Source organism: Astatotilapia calliptera, chromosome 23, assembly GCF_900246225.1.
Source record: "Astatotilapia calliptera chromosome 23, fAstCal1.2, whole genome shotgun sequence".
Classification (NCBI taxonomy): Eukaryota; Metazoa; Chordata; class Actinopteri; order Cichliformes; family Cichlidae; genus Astatotilapia; species Astatotilapia calliptera.
In genome coordinates, this window is record NC_039323.1 from 37,292,113 (window position 1) to 37,309,886 (window position 17,774).

The following is a 17,774-nucleotide window of genomic DNA, read 5'->3' on the forward strand; positions in this document are numbered from 1 at the left end:
ATATAAATAAATTGCTTAGCAAGCGTTGTACAGAAACGGACATTTAAAATTGTTTTATTGTTTGAAGAATGTTTTATGATGAGTCAATAAACACAAAGTTGACAAATTATCTGCAGTTTTCTTGTTTTGTTTTTTTTTTGTTGTTGTTTTTTGGCTTCCTGGAACATACAAAGCACATTCGTATACATTCAGTAGGAGTAAAAATACATGAAACAATGCAGGTGTTGGGTGGAGGCCTGAAACCCAGCAGACAATGTAGCTGTAGACTGACACACACAGATTCCTACACTGTATGCCAGGTTCAGAACTTAACCAGGTTCTCAGAATTTCTCTTACTTTTATTCGAGAAACAAACTCTACAGTCCCCGCATGGCCTCGGATCAACTCCGCCTGAGGCTTTTTTCCACCCAGTGGGTGGTTATTCGAGACACTTCTTAGAAATTTAAAAGGTGCGTAGTAGAGGAGATCACAGGAAAAGGGTGTAAGCTACACAGAAAACAAACAGGAAATAATACACTAATCCTGCTGATAAGGAATTTCAAATGCCAGTGGGGAAAAAAAAGAAGAAGAGCAAAATATATTAAAAATCACCTAAAGATTGTATTCAGAATAAGGCGGCTGTCAGCAGAGACCCAGTAGCCAGATGTAGCTGCTGCCAGCCCCACAGGATCTACACTGACTACTGAGCAACCGCTGGGTGCCCTGCGGCTTTGCAGCTCCGTCTGGAGCCAAAACTGGAGCCACTGTTCAGCCGAGATAGGAAATGATGAGGAGGGGAAACGACTTCAAGCTGCTTCAGACTGCTGCGGATGTAATGCAGGTGAGGATGTGGATACAGTTTGTAATGACATAGTCACACGCCAATAAATTAAAAAAACAAGAGAAAACACTTTTTTTTTTTTTTTTTTAACATAGTGCTCCAACACAAAGTCCTTGAAAATGAGAGGTACATACACTTGAACATGCTCATTTTACATAGAAGCAGAGCCACTAACAATGCTGCAACAGGCAGACACCCTTTTCCCGCTTGCACCTTCACCCTGCCAATTTCCTCTGTTGACAACGTGCAAAAAGGTTGTTTGCAGGAGTCTATTTTCCACATAAGATCCTTTGGTAGTGCAACAACCCTTTTTACACTCCCTGCAACAGCGAGGAAGTCGTTTTTGGTGTTCGTGTCTTCCGATGTGTTTTAATTTAACCGAGCCACTGTGGGTAAATCACTGAAAACGTCCCAGACCACTTAGTCTCTTTTCTCCTGTACAGACTTGTTTCATTGTCTAATCTTTTTTTTTTTTTCTTAATTACTTGATCATATTGGATGTTATATAACCACCAGTGACATGGAAAAATGTGTATTCCCTGGCTGATTGGCAGTGGTTCCTGGAGGTTGCTGGCTATTGCTGGGCAATATTGGTTGCAAAGAAGGTGCTGCACCAAAAACCTCCCAGTGATAGCCACGGTCACTGGAGTTTTTCCGACTTTTGTCTGCACATACTGGCTAACTATTAGCCTGAGCGGTAGAAAAACTCAAAAAAGCAAGATGCAAACTGAAAATGCAGAAGGTCTGCCAACTTTTACTTTGAAGGCAGACGGTCTTCATTTAAGGTTTTTGTTGCACTTTTTTTTTCACACTTCTGCTACAGGTTGGAGAGCAGCTGGCCAGTGTTTGTAAGTCCATCACTTCCATTCAAACTATAACTGCCTTAATGTGCTAGGGGCCAGAGCAGTCACAAGCTTTTGCCAAACAGCTGGGGAATACACATTGTTTTCTAGCGACCGTTGGTCTGTAGGCCTGCGTTACTGGGGACTTTAGCAATCAATTTCCCAGCGACTGCTGTAAAGTTTGCTTTGCAACTGTAGGTTGCCAGATGGTCACTGACTGGTCTCTAGACCTGAGTGACCGGGGCCTGATTCACTATATTCTAAAGTGAGTATTGACTGTCAAACGTGCAAACTGTCTAGCGCAAAAATTCATAGTTCCCTTTAGGATGAATCCTATAGATTTGACATTTCATCAAGCAGCAGCATTTCCTATTTAGCAAGTTCTACTTTACATGGTAAATTATTGACATCTGTATAACGTCCTTCATGTTGAAATCTACTAAAGGAAGTCAGTACCTATTGACTTCTATTTTACAATGCCCAACTGTACAGAAGAAATTAACGTGTTTATACCTTGGGACAAAAGCACTTTTGGAAGTTTTTGCTCATTTTTGACTGACAGGTGGAAGCCGGTGATAGATAGTATAAAAGATGGATGTAGCCACTGTGATGCCAAGTACTGGTTTCTAAAGTCCCGCGTTGAAGCCTCAAGATGAGTATTTTTACCGTCTCCATCTTGTGGCGAAACGGGATGGGACTCGCTGTGAAACTGCTTGCTTATTGGCTAACAAATCTCAATCTCTTAGCAAATGAGCACAGCCTGAATAAAACTCAATTCTGAAATGCAAAATACGATCTAAGCATCAAAGTGTTTAGAGGTCACATCAGCAGAAATTAATTGCTACATGTAGCTGTAGCTGCTAGTTCTATGCTAGGCTTCACTTTAGTTAATCTGCATCAAAACTGGGCCTCTTAACCTGTTTGGGCCGTTGATGCTTTTTTATATATTGTTAAATTCTGCTAACAGACCATCCACGAAGCTGGCTCTAGTGTTGGTGGGTGAAATTCTAGCTCTTTATTAGTCTGTTACTTAGTACTGATTAGCAGTTTTATAGATATATTTTGCTAACTTAGCACTCCATCTTCTTATCTTATTTTCATTACTGCTAGGTACACAAAAATGAAATGGTGTCAGCCTTGAAGCTAAAGTTGAACCTTCGAAAAGGGGTTTCACAAACCAGTGAATGACATCACAGCAGATACGTCTGTATTTTAAATATTGAACGTATGTTAGCATTTGGCTATAGGGGTTGCTGTGTCTGAAAGAACAATGGTTCAGGTACATGTGGGAAAAGAGTTAAAGTTCCTTCTTTGTCTCGCTTTTTTTTTTTTTTTTTTTTTGCTTTTTAAGCATCACACAGTTCCTCTGCACCCACGCTGAAAACAAGATGGCCGACTGAGCCCGCTCAGACTGGTTGTCGGTGTCCATCTTGACTGCCACAGATGGACACTGGAAGACTTCACGCCTCCTTTTCTCTGGAGAGTCGACTCTTCTGTTTGACAGTCTGACAGGAGGCCTGGAAAAAAAAAAAGATGTCTGGGTGAGAACGGCAACCGTGGCAAGAGGACAGTTTTATACTATTGTTTGTTTCATACTCAAACAACGGCAAATATTTAAAGCAGCAGCAGGCAAAAAGTGGTGCTTATACGTGCTGTATGTATTTTGGACAGTGTAGTACAGTGTGCCTCTCTGAAACATTTTCACTCGACACCCACAAACTATTATTCTGGCGGAGGCGCACAGGAACAAAACCAAGTGTGGGCTGAAATTCGTGATTCTAGGAAACAAGATGCCAGCTGTAATGTCAGTTAAGAAGACGGAGACTTCCTGTTGGCTGTTTGACACGACGAGGGAGGAAATGTCAGTTTTGTGCTACAAGGTTAAAATTAAAAAGTGTAGGGGGAGGAAAGGGTGTGGGGGGCTGAGGGTTTTTCTTTTTTACTCTACTTCGCCTCCATTCATCCTTCTGCTCCCCCCCCCCCCCCCCCCCCCCCCCACACACACTTTTCCTTAACATATGGTATGGTTAAGTACACTAAACTGTAACTATTCGCTCTCATTTCCCTATATATACTACCCTACAGGAATTCCACATAGCCTGGACCACCAACCAACCCCCTCAACCCACCCCCTGCTAGTGGTCCTCAAATCCTGCCTACCTAACAATGTCTCCCTGTGTCACAGCAGGGGATAAAGAAAGCGGGAGAGATTTAAATTAGCGGAGTGATCGATATCCCCTCCGTCCCTACCCCTTCCCACTCCCACCCTGTTTTACCTTCCTCTCTGCCCTCTCTGGCATTTCCGCTTTAGTGAGAAACAGACAGGTGGCCCTGACTGCTAATTTTAAACAGGCCGATTGTCTGCTTGTGTTTCCCACAGCTATGTATAGATGCCAGCAATAAACCAAGTAGGTCAGTGTGTGACACACACACACACACACACACACACACACACACACACACACAAACAGGGCCCCGACCTCTAAAAATGTGTGACTTGTCCATTCATCCACTCCCACTTCTGTTGCAAAATTATCCTTCCTGATTGGCTGTCGTTGTCAGCCAATGGCAGAGCTTCCTGCTGCCCATTCATAAAACCCAGGGTCATTGAAGATAATGTGGTATGAAGGCATGTGCGAAGGAGGAGAAGCAAGCCCACTTTTTCTTTTTTTTTGAACTTTAGCGTCATGGAGTGCAACCACGTTTTTGATGTGAGAGCTTGACGTTACTTAAATGCAGATTACAGAAAAACAACAAAGCAGGTTTAGTAAATGCGAGCTCGATCTGGAAACAGTGCAAGCGGCGAGTAGATTTGAAATTTGTGCAGCTCTGTGTCAAATTCAGACCTTTAAATGAAAAATGGCCGACTGCAGCCTTGACACAAAAGCATCACATTCCTTTCTGTTTAATAAGTAATGAATGGTGGGCCTCTCAGACACCGATACCCCCCCCCCCCCCCCCTTGTTTTCTCAGGTTCTCACTCTCTCAATCCCCTTCCATGCCTCATATTTTACTCAAAAGCTTTTTTTTCACTTTACTTCTTTTCCTTGCTCCTCCTGTTTTTCTGACTTGTTTCATAGTAACCATCCCCTTACCCCCCTCCTGAGAGCTGCACATATATATATAGAAAAGTGTGACTGTGTCAAAGTGACTCACTTTGCGCGCAGCTTAATGTGTGACATCCAAGGCTCATAGCTGTGAGGGGTGAGGGAGCCAGATGAAACATTCCCATTCAATTAAGAGCACCTCATGTTTTAGGCTAATCAGCTGGTAATACTGACTGGAAACTGTTGCTTTTGATATTTGTTTTTTTAAGATCAGGACACTGAGATTTCCTCGCTAAACATTATGAAGATTAATCTCTTTGATTTGTGTCCTGTCTGCCGGAGGTTTCTTCCTGTTAAAAGGGAGTTTTTCCTTCCCTCTGTCGCCAAAGTGCTTGCTCTAAGGGAGTTGTCTGATTATTGGGGTTTACTCTGTTTTATTGTAGGGTCCCTGCAATATAAGCGACTTGAGGCGACTGGTGTTGTGATTTGTGGTTATATTAAAAAAACTGAAATGAAGTGAACTGCAAGAACCCACAAGAACTGCAAAAATCTGTATAGACCTCAGAGTTTCACGACTGCCCATGAATCTGTTTGCACACAAAACCCCCCCAAATATTTGCAGGAATATTGGGTTACCATAGTGAGTTGGCACTTGGAAGTAGCAGGTTTGCAGGTCCTGTTTAAAGGGATCTTTTTGGGGGTGAACGTCACGCCAAATGGCACTCAAAGCACTGTAAGAAATCCGGTGTGTATTTCCAGAAATATGGACGTAGTGATTCAAACAAATTTAGCTTGGTGTGAGCAGTTTCATCCCCCAACCAAAAGTAGCAGCTAGCTGACATTGCAGCTCAGCTGAGAAGGGAAGTGGGGGACGCCATTCATGTTTCTTTCCGGTTAGGATCCCTGGTTTGAGACTGGGAGGAGATCGTTAGTGTCCCCTTATTCAACTTATCCCGAGCCCAGCTAAACGGGAGGGTTGTGTCAGTGAGTGTATCCTGTGTAAAACAAAACAAAACAAAAATCTGTGCCAAGCCAAACACGCAGATCCATCTGCTGTGAAAGTGAGCAGCTGAAAGTACCCCACATTCATAAGGCATCTTACATCAACACTTTCTATATGGATAAACTCATTTTGTGGTGAAATGTCCCTTTAGCACTATTTCAAATTAAACTGCCTGCAGATAAATAGCAGCCATGTACATGATTACTCTTAACTCTTATATCTACTTGATCAAATGTAAAATCAGTGCATGTCAGTGACGACAGACTGATACTGTTATAAAACGCAAGCATGAAAAAAACATAAAATCTTTATGTTCGAAGCCACCGAGATGAAACGTAAACCGTGGCCTCCATCAAATGAAGAGATGCGAGGCATGTTTGTGACGGGCTATCCAAGATAACAAAAAATACCAGGAAAAAAAATCGAGGTGCTACCCATTGCCATGGAAACGGAGAGTAATTAGCACAGAGTGCTGTTCAGAGAAAAGCGGAGAGGAAGAGGGAGCATGATTTTGTCTGTGTGGGATGTTGGCCTGTTTTCAAGAGATGGGGAATGAGAGGAGGATGAGGAGGACATGAAGCAGCCTCCGCGCTGCAGGTTTCAGGTGTCCTTGCAGGCCGGAAAGGGGGGGGGGGGGCAAACTTTCACTGCTTAATTTGATTAAGAAATCATCAGTTGGCGTTTTTGGAGGAAAGATCTGGGCAGATTTTCTCACTGCTGCTCTATCCAGCACCCCCCACACCCCCTCCTCCCTTCCTTTCCTGAAGCCTCGCTGCATGTTTATACAGAGACTGCGAGTGGAAAGCTGGGTTCAGCTGTTGATCTGGCTCATGCTGCTTACAGTCCCCCATGTACTACGGATGTGTCTGTCCATCTGTTGGTCACGTGACGTTCAGTCTCACTAATGTGATTTCTGACAAAGAGGGAGCGCGACTTTGTTTCCCAGCGCTGGATATCAAAGGCTGAGCCACCAAAGTCAGCGCACTCCTTGGGCTGGCTGTGTTGACTTTTCAAAGCATGAGTAATGTTTGATATTTAACGTCGACGTCACTGAAACGGCAGGACGTTTTGATGTAGAAAACCATTCTTTTGCATCGAATTTTGAACGTATGTTTAATAGTCGCTTTTAAATCAAGAGTCAGAAATGATGGATTTGAAGTGTGGGAAAGTCTTGGAACGACCCCACTGATAATCCAGGAGCGGTGACGCGTCCTGTCACCGATTGGCCCTGGGCTTCCTCACATCAATCATACCACATGACACATTTCCTTGCATAACCTTCATTACTGAACTTTTATTTATAAAGTTGACTCAGGACGCTGCTGTTTATCCCAAATGTCCCTCAGATTCATGCATTTTCACTCAGTGGCCTGCATTTTCTAGGTTTAGTGCCTTGCTCAAGGACCGTGAGTTGACCCCTTGGGGTTGCAACAGGATTGCCCCCCATGCAGAGCAGCTCTACCAGCCAGCAGCAGCTCTAATCTAAATCTGATCTTTAACTAGACGATGCTTTATAAGTGCATTTCTCATCCAGGTTGGAAAAACACCCACACAGTTGGTACACAATTTACTGCCGTTCTTCAACAACTCCTCAATCACCCTCCTCTCTGCAGCAGCTAATGGCAGCCAGGAGCCCACGAGCGCGTATATGCTAAGAACAATTATGCAGATGTGTGCTAAAACCACTTTGGTGGTATAATCCAACAATCAGTCCATTATAGTAATTGTCGTTAGCGAGTGGGCGATTATGGCTTCGACAGAGACGCTGAAGAACAGCCAGCCAGAGCTCTGCTGGTTTTATGCAAATTTGGCAGGCTCCATTTAATATGTCAGATGTAATGTGGCTGTATTTCTAAAATTCTGACGTTTGAGCCGGCCTCGGAGAGAGTCTGTGTGTGTGTGTGCGAGACCACCTGTGGGTTCGTAGGCAGACGTTAACGGTAAAAGGAAAATTGATTGAAATAATGAACCAGGCCGCTTTTCAAAGGGACCGTGTTCGAATTATCAGAAAGGGGAGGGGTCAGATTGGAGGACGGTTATGGATTTTTATTATTTTTATTTTTAAGGAGCAAAAGGTCTTTAAACTTCCCAAGTACTGCAGCACAAGTGTAGCTGCTGGAAAACAGTTACATCACATGCTTTTTGTCTACGTCATGACCCGCTACGATGCATGAAGCAGGCAAAAAGCTTGTGATGTAACCCTGCTCATGTCCTGCCCTGCAACTAAATGCAATTTCAAGGTGTTTTATTTGAAATTACAATGTCATTACATTTACCTAAAAATCCTTAAAGGTAGGTCCAATAGAATAAGGTGTTAACAAGCAAAGTTTTTACAAGAAACAAAGTAAGTAGTGTGTAAGTAATTTGAATTTGTACGTAATTTTCTGGTAATTTAGCGGAAAACAAAAAAGTATTTTCCCTCATTTTATATTGTAAATATGCTGTACTTTTTGGGGCACGGGCTGTATGGTAGGGTGACTTGACCATGCCCATCTTTCTTTTTCTTCGTTATTTAATAATCATTACATTGATGTGCATGAATGATTTTCTATTATTCAGTCGGCCTTTTTATTTCACTCACGCTGTACATTACTTACCTAATTTTCTGTAAAATACCCAGAAGTTGGGCAAGGTTATGACACTTCATAATACGGCCGTCGCCTCCAACAGTACAGCATGCTTGAGATGTTGTTTGTTTTTCTGCTAACTTATGAGGAAATTACGCATTACTTAAAATGACTTAAAGTATAATTACTTGTTTCCTGTAAAAACCTGATTTGTTACCCTACTAACTCTAAGTATTTTAAATAAGTAAATTACATTGTAATTTCAAACAAAATACACTGAAATTCCATTTAATTACAGGTGAATTACACCCTAAGTCATTGGCTGTTTTATGAATTGTTACCTTGTGTCTTTGTGACAGGCTTTCCTATCCAGAAAAGCTACACTGTATCACCAATGTATCCTTTAAGAGGAAACCCTTAAATAAGGCTTGTTACAGCTAGCAAGAACTGAATACGATTTCTCTAAGTGGTCATTTTAAGCCAGGAATTCCCCATAATTTTAAACATATCAGACATTTATCAAACAGAGTTTACCTTAAAGTTAACAAGTTCTCAATGCAATTCTACAAATAAAATCAGGTTTTGTCTTATTAAAAATCTCCAAAGGAGTCATTTTTACACGTTCTCTAAATCATTTGACTCAGCTAAACATCTGAGGTAAACTCATTAACATTATTATTATTATTATTATTATTATTATTATTATTATTATTATTATTATTATTATTATTATCGACATTTGTAGTTCTCCTGCACTCATACGTGCTGAGGTCATCTGACTCGCTTTGTCCAGTTGTAACGCATCAGCTGGGAGCTTAGGGGTGTCATGTGAGGAGGCAGCATGTCAGCAGCAGCAATAATGTGGTTACCGTAAAAAGGAAGGCAAGGAATGTATCCTAAATTCAACCCCGGTCCTCCTCCTCCCTTTCAGTCATGGGTTCTCCGCTGGGTAATCGCATACCAAAAACACAAGAATTTCCCCCTCTCTCCTCTCCAGGCAGGGGCTACCCCCCTCCCTTCCCTCTTTAGTGTAAAGCGTGATGAATTTCACCCGGAACAAACCGGGAACTTTATGTGTTTAAGAGTTTTTTCTTTCTTTTTTGTTTTCTTTCGTTTTTTGTGGTTTGAAATAAACTAAATATAGAGACGAGCATACTTAGTAATAGGAAATGAATAATATGATATATATTTAGTAATACCAAAAATAACTGCAGTCCAAACATGTCATTATTCATATTAACTCAATAGGCGACTTGATTAATTGATAGTAGAATGGCTGAATTATTTTATTTATTAATTAAGCTGTAAAGTAATTTCAAAGCAAACATATAGAATTAACTATATTATAATCTTATTTATAAGCATAAATACGGTATATATAATGTACTGACAGCCAATATGGGAAAGGAAAAAAAATGATATGATATGATATGGGTAAATATTGCGAGTTTGTGCGGCTCTTATTCTGAAACTCGCAACCGGATTTGCGTGCCTTGGTGTCAGAGTTTTGACAGCGGTGGCATCGGTTCTGAGAGCGGCTTTGAGAGCGGTTTCCAAACTGCACTTAATGTGAAAAATAGAGAGAAAACGCCGGGCGCATTCCTGAGACTCAGAGACATCCATGCCCGACCGACACAGACACAACTTGTAGTCTGTGTGTGTGCATGTGCAGGCGTGTGCGCCCGCGCACGAACCGTGCGTCTCTGCGTGGGTGGAGAGCTTGGAGACCACACACTTTGCGCATTGCCCCCCCCCATCCCCCCCAACACACACACACTCGCAGGACCGAGTACCACACTTGGCACTCAAAGTAACTAAACATTCAAGTTGACAAAAAGAAAAACACAACTTGAATGTTGAGCAGCACTTAAGATATGTCTTTGGGTTTTTTAAAAAAGTGCGTAAAAATGCCCCTCTGTTTTTTTTTTGTTAACCAAGTGGTGAGACTGAAATGTGCTCCATGGAGAAGCCCCGCATGGCCAAAAGCAGAGCACAGCCGAGGTGATGAGGTGGGCTTTGGTCAGCGTGAGCGTTCACTTGAGGAAACCGGTGTTAAATAATAACAATAAATAACATTAATAACAATAACAACAACAAGAGCACGGTATTGTTTTCACGGTTTCCCGTCCGATCACACTCCGCGTTGCGCAATCTGCATGGATAAAGCTGTGAACGGAATGGTGCCGACAAACGAGAGAGAGAGTGAAAGAAAGTCTATTAAAGTTGCTTTTCTCCAGCACGGGCTGAGGCAGCAGCAGCAACACTAACGGCCGGCGAAAGTTGTTGTGCCTTCCCCGGAGATAGAAAGCGTCGTTATGAAAAGTGGCTCCACTTACCGTGGCTGGCTCTGCTGGCCGCATGTCCCCATGAGAACACTGTGCGTGTGTGCACAAGACGCATGCCGATACTAGCGGTCGGAAGCGCAGCGCGACACGTCAACGCGTGCTGCTTCCCATATCATAAAAGAGGAGGAGGGGTAGTGGTGGTGCTGGGGGGGGGGGGTCTTCAGCTGCTGCCTTGGTGGTGCACTAACTGGGGTCCGGGGAAGTCTGGGTTTGGGGTCCGATGTAGAAGAATATATATATATATATATATATATATATATATATATATATATATATATATATATATATATTGCGCAACAAGCCACAAGTGGCTGTGGATTAAAGAGTTGCCTTAAATCAATGTCCTTGCCTTAAAGGTTGGTCTCTACATCCACCAGGCTGTTATTGAAGCCGAGCCAGGACTTCTTATGAGAATTTCTGAATTTCAGAGGGGGGGGGGGGGGGGGGGCTGGAAAGCATGTGACTACCAAGAACTCCAAAGCAGAGTCTTTAGGGAAAAAATTTGTGCATTTACCTCGCACAAGTTGTACAATAAACTAATTTGAAGCCTTCATGAGTGCAGATCTCTGGTGCGTGGTTCTATTATTTTATTTAATTAATTATTTCAATTTCAATTATTGGCCACTTAACAATAGTTCAGCCCATCAGCGGTCAAGAAGCAGACCTAGTGCTTCAGAAATACATATTCACTGACATCCTGTTTTTTACTACGTTTTTCTATTGAACATTTTGGATTAACCCCGCCCCCCCAAAAAAATAAAATCTCAGAATCGTAGATGCAGGTGTGAATGGTGTTCTGTCACCTGATGATTCACTGCTTAATCTCTCATTTTACAAGACTGCAGGCATTGCTAGATCACTTATCCTTCTTATGGGGGAAAAAAAGAGGATCCCTTGTAGACACACATGGGTGACATGTCTCGGGACTGAGTTGCTACAGGACTCGTGGCTCATCCCTTTTGTTTCATGGATAATGTGCCACATGGGCATTTAAGTAACCAGTGCATGCATTTTCAGTCTTTCCTACTGTATGCAGCAGTATATCATTTCATTAACCCCCCTCCCCCCAGCAGAACTCATCTTTACCAAGCCTGTTGGTGATGTTCCCACCCTGCACTCAGCCTGAATGAATCCTGCAGCAGTGATGCCAGTCCGGTGGCACGCTGCTGTTTTTAATTGAAGAGCTAACAAGAGTGAATGGTGTCATCTGCAGAGGAAGGAAGCCTGGGAGATTTGTACTCCTGCTGCTGCTGCTGCTGCTGCACTGTGAAGCCAAACGACTGGCATCTCTCATCTCACACACACACTCTCACTCTCTCTGCAGCAGCGACTCCACACCGAAGCACGGGCAGCGCGAGACACACACAGGCATACAAATGGGCACCCAGGCTGTATGCGCACGTACATCACACTGAGGAACACAGAAACATCAAGCGCTTACCTATGAGCTCCATCCAGACTGTTAAAGCCCGGGGCAACCCCCACCACCCCTCCCCTTCGCTCAGACGCAGTCATCTGCCTCTGTTAGTCTTCTTCTCCTCCTCATCTCTACCTCTTCACTCACTTTCTTCTTCTCCTTCCTATCTATCTCTCTCTCGCTCTCGAGGTGTTCCCCCTGTGCAGCTCTCCTTGGCTGTTTCTCTCTGTCTCTGCTCGCTGCATCCTTCCCTCTCTCTCTCTGCTCTCCACCAGTCTCTACACGGATCTTTTAAGTCTACCAACCTCTTCACTGATCAATGGACAGCCAGCGAAGCAAGCCCTGCTGCCTCCACCTCCCCCAGCTTTGTGCGTGCATGCATGTGTGTGTGTGTTTGTGTGTGCGTTTCGCTGCAAGGAGAGGAGGCTTCCAACCCACACACCACTCTCCAGAGCTCTCAGCCTCCACACTGCCTCATCAGTTGACCACTCTACACCCCTACGCATCAATTGCGTGCATGTGCGTGTGCACGCCTACACACAGCAGGACCATTAAAAGCTTACATTTTAGTGTCACCTGAAGTAGATTTTTGGTGGTGGCGGTGGGGGAGTGTGTATGTCTTAAGAAGGGCAGTAAGGTATCCTCAGCAAAGAGCTCCGAACACTTGTGACTCATCTCGATTCCCACAGAGCAGCCTTTAATGGGTGCAGATACATCCATCGCTTCCAGAAACCAGGTGGATTTTCAGTTCAAAAGGTACCTGCAGGCCATCTGGGCAATTCTGGTGAGCGGCTAATCTTGTTAGGATGTTCTCAGTGTAATTAAACACAACAGAAATACCCTCATTTGCTCATTTTTTTGAGGAGGGGGTTTGAAAATTTACCCAAGATGCGCAGAGAAAAAAAATCGAAATGTTCCCAATTTCGAAGAGTTTCTAGAATAAAAAAAAAAAAAAAAAAGTCTGATTTAGGGGGGGAAAGGAAGGCGGCTCAAGCCATTTTTTGATATTAAGAGAATCTGAGCAACCTGCACTGCAACAGGGTTATAAATAGTGATCTAAATTCATCCTGCGCTGACTGCCATGTGAGGCGGAGAAGCCATCGGATGAGAATAAATGCAAGTGATCCAGTGGCGGCCTCACGAGGGGGTTAAATCTAATAACAGCAGAGCAATGGCCGGTCAGAGGCCTCAGACTGCTACGCTGTGACCAAGCTCGGAGAAACAGCTGTTCAGAGCTTTAAAAATGATAAAAGAAATATTTGCCTTCTATTACATTTTTGATGTTTCCTGCAACTGCAGCTGCAAATATCAGAACTCTGTAATGAGCAATGATTACATCGTGGCTGAACGAGCAAGGAATGCTGACTGACAGGTGACAGGTACTATTCAAAATTGCAATGATAATGAGTGCTTAGCGGGAAAGATGGAGGTAAAAATTAGCATGGAGCATAAATTCAGAGCCCTTTTTGGTGTAATTACAGTCACGTGTACATTTGCCAGTGCAAAAATGGCCTCCAAAAAGAGGCCGAAGGCCATACTGTACTAATACTAAGAAAGGTGGATGAAGCCTGGAGCATCACCTCAAAAAAAGGCATGTTTGGTAGGAAAATAAGCCAAAATATGACAATAAACTTTCAGTTTTTTTGCCCTACTGTCTTACTAGTCAACAGAAAACTGACTGGATGACATCGGGTTGAATTCAAGGCTTCTTTTTTTAATGGTCGTCTTTCAGGTCAGGAATACTTTCAATTTTTCACTTTTTAATCAGGGAAGTCTTTTTATGGCAGTGACTGACCTACCAGATTTACCCCTGGAAACAACATCCACAGACATCTTTTTGTTTGTTTGCTGGCTTATCAGAGCCTTTTCATTAATAAATAATCGTCACAAAAATGACGAAGATGAGCTGTGGACAAATCAACTCAGGCTGTGTTTTGGGAGGGATTTTCTGAGGGAGGGGGCAGAGCTGTGGAGATCGGTTCAGGTCCTGCGTGGTGTTGACAGGAAGGAGTGTGGTGATGGAACAGTTTGTTTAGGTGGGTAAGTGTGTGGGGGGGGGGCTGTGAGTAAAGAGAAGGACTTTGAAATCGATCCACTGCGGGGCAGGAAGACAGTAATACCAGAGGGCAGGGGTGATGTGATCAGGAACTGGTGAGCAGGCGTACTGTACCGTTCTCAATATACTGGAGTTTATTTAGGAGCTTGGATGAAGCTGCAGTAGTGACTTGTGGACGAACTAAAGCATAGGATCACATTTTTGGCTAGAGAGAATGATGGAGTGATGGAGCGAGGCAAATGATGTATGAAAAAATGCAATCCTCTCTTTGACTGACATGGTGTTTAATGATTTGGGATTAATGATAATTATGTGTGATTCAGTTTAATTGAATTTAAGGAAATCTTACGTGCAAACTACAGGAGACCATGTCTGTGAAGGTTCTCAGTCATCCAGGTCATCGTAGTCAAAGGAGCTTGCCAAGAAAAGCGTCTGGACTTCTTTAAGTTGCTTGAAGACGTTTCACCTCTCATCCGAGAAGCTTCTTCAGTTCTAAGGTCAAATGGTGGAGAGTCCCAGATACAACCTAGTGGGAGTAACCCCCCACAGAGGGACAAAAGGACCCCCTGATGATCCTCTAATCGCCTGAGCCAAGGTGTGAAACTGGGTGTGGGTCCCAATTAGCCAGAGTTTTGGGTGAGTTCATTGTGAAACCTGGCCCCACCTTATCATGCGAATTCCTGAGGTCAGATGGCCCAGGATGTGAGTGGGCGTTAAGGCGTCTGGGAAGGGATCTCAAAACTGGATTATAGATGGCAGAGAGTTGGTGTGGTAAACCACCGCCTCTGTTCAAAGATGGTCGCTCAAAGTGGACATAGATGACTTCTTTCACTCCTCTTTCAAACCATCTGTCCTCTCTGTCCAAAATGTGAACATTGGCATCCTCGAAAGAGTGTCCTTTATCCTTAAGATGCAGATGGACTGCTGAGTCTTGTCCTGTGGAGGTGGCTCTTCTATGTTGTGCCATGCGCTTGTGAAGTGGCTGTTTGGTCTCTCCAATGTAGAGGTCTGGGCATTCCTCGCTGCACTGTACAGCATACACCACATTGTTAAGTCTGTGTTTTGGCGTTTTGTCTTTCGGGTGAACCAGTTTTTGTCTGAGCGTGTTGCTGGGTCTGAAATGCACCGGGATGTCATGCTTGGAGAAAACTCTCCTGAGTTTCTCTGATACACCGGCTACATAGGGGATGACAATGTTGTTGCGTCTGTCTTTCTTATCCTCCTTCGCTGGTGTCTGATCTTCTTTTCTGTGCCTCTTTGCTGACTTTAAGAACGCCCATTTAGGATAGCCACACGTTTTGAGTGCTTCCTTTACATGTGTGTGTTCCTTCTTTTTTCCTTCAGGCTTAGAGGGAACATGTTCTGCCCGGTGGTGTAGGGTCCTAATTACTCCAAGTTTGTGTTCCAGAGGGTGATGGGAGTCAAAGAGGAGGTACTGGTCCGTGTGTGTGGGCTTCCGGTAAACTTCGATGTTGAGTTTGCCGTTCTCTTCAATGTGCACGGCGCAGTCCAGGAAAGGCAAACAGTCGTCCTTTGTGTCTTCCCTGGTGAACTTGATGTTTTTATCCACAGCGTTAATGTGTGCAGTGAAGGATTCCACTTCTTGTGTCTTGATTTTGACCCAGGTGTCGTCTACATATCTGTACCAGTGGCTGGGTACTCTTCCTTTGAAAGAGCCGAGAGCCTTCCTTTCCACTTCCTCCATGTAAAGGTTGGCTACAATAGGTGACACGGGGGAGCCCATGGCACAGCCATGTTTTTGTCTGTAAAAGCCTTCGTTGTATTTGAAATATGTAGTGGTGAGGCAGAGGTCTAACAGTGTGCAGATCTGATCGGGTGTGAAGTTGGTCCTGTCCTCCAAGGAGCTGTCTTCTTGTAGTCGTTTTCTGACAGTCTCCCCGGCCTCTGTGGTGGGTATGCAAGTGAAGAGAGAGACTACATCAAAGGACACCATGGTTTCATCTGGATCCAGGGTAAGTTTCTGGACCTTGTCGGTGAAGTCGGTGGAGTTCTTGATATGGTGTGGGGTGTTCCCCACGAGAGGAGCAAGGATGGTAGCAAGGTGTTTTGCAATGTTATAAGTGGCTGAGTTTATGCTACTGACTATGGGTCTGAGTGGGACAGCTTCCTTGCGGATTTTAGGAAGTCCGTAAATGCAGGGTATGGCATCCCCTGGGTAAAGGCGGTGATATGTAAGGCGGTCAATGATTTTGTCCTTTTCAAAGTCTTGAAGGCAAGCTATAACTTTCTTTTTGTAGCTGCTTGTGGGGTCTCGCTTTAAGGCTTCGTAGGTATTGTTGTCACTGAGGAGAGTAGTGATCTTTGTATGGTAATCTGTAGTGTTTAGGACCACGGTGCATCTTCCCTTATCAGCTGGTAAAACAGTGATGTTGTGATCTTTGCTCAGGGAAGCGACGGCCTTCTTTTCCTGTATTGTGAGGTTGGACGGAGGGACTTTGGCACTGGAGAGGGTGGCTTTTGACCTTAGAACTGAAGAAGCTTCTTGGATGAGAGGTGAAACGTCTTCAAGTAACTTAAAGAAGTCCAGACGCTTTTCTTTGCAAGCTCCTTTGACTACAGGAGACCATGGCAGTTTGCTAGCAACCAAAACAATGGCAAGGTTTTTGGTGCAGCACCTTCTTTGTGATAGCCAGCAAAACTCCAGCAACCAGATGCCAACCAGTCTGAGAGTACACAGTTTTACCTAGCAACTGGTGGTTTCCAACCAGTCTGTGTGACTGGTTAGAACTCGTTACCTGAAATACACATTTTAAGGGTTTAAGGATCTTTTACTTAAAGTTGCCTTGAGATAGAAAGTGAAAGAGGGCAAAGCCTAAGATCGCCTGGTGGAGGACAGTGATGGCAGAGAGGGTGGAGCAAGCACTCAAGACTACGTCAGCTCTGTCAGGTCCTTCTTGCTGTGAGGCAACAGTGCTAACCACCGCAGCAAACCAAACTTATTTAATACATATAAAAATACAGAACGTGTATGATAAAACTTGCACCCTTAGCTGTAAATGCACTACTATGTTTTAAGATGAGGAAGAGGATTAACATGTGTTTCTTTTAAACCAATCATCTTACTAGCTGCGGCATAGGACGGATATGACCGCTCATTTAGTTTCATGCTTTATTGAAGGCAACAAGGCCAAAACGTTAGCATGTTTGTTGGCACGGCCGAATAAGTTGGTGTCCCCAAGACCCCGTAGTGAAACTTACAATACAAAACTGAAGGACTTTTAGCTTTCTAGACCTGTAGAAAGCTAAAAACAAAAGATAAAATCATCTAAATATATGAGCGTGTGATGAGATTAGTCTCTCTTTTTGGGATTTTGGTAGAATTTATTAGAGTTTAATATGAGATGACCAGGACAGCTGCAGCCATGATTTCTGCAGATGAACACAAGCTTTCCAAACTGAAATCTTTGGCAGGTGGTGAAGGTTTTCTTTCTCGCTCCATCTACTCTAATTTTAATTTATTGAAACGGTTGATTAGTTTATGCAACGGAGACGACACTGATGTCAGTTTTGTTTAATTATAGAGTAAATCTGTCCTGCCATCCTAATGGAAACCTTTCGACTGCAGCAAAGACAAAGGTAGCAGGTGGACTTGCCTGCCAGCGTGCATTTAATCGCCGTTTGTGTGAATAAAAAGCGAGAACATTTTGAAAAGCAGA

At 43.6% G+C, this 17,774-nt stretch overlaps 1 long non-coding RNA gene across 1 annotated transcript; it reads right to left on the minus strand.

Annotated features, from left to right (window-relative positions):
• Positions 1–38: 38 nt before the first annotated feature.
• On the minus strand, positions 39–12,494 carry LOC113015783 (uncharacterized). The gene is made up of 2 exons (XR_003271157.1): positions 12,066–12,494; positions 39–3,179 (listed from the first exon to the last, which is right to left on the minus strand). It is a non-coding gene; the product is annotated as an uncharacterized LOC113015783 (long non-coding RNA).
• Positions 12,495–17,774: the final 5,280 nt, after the last annotated feature.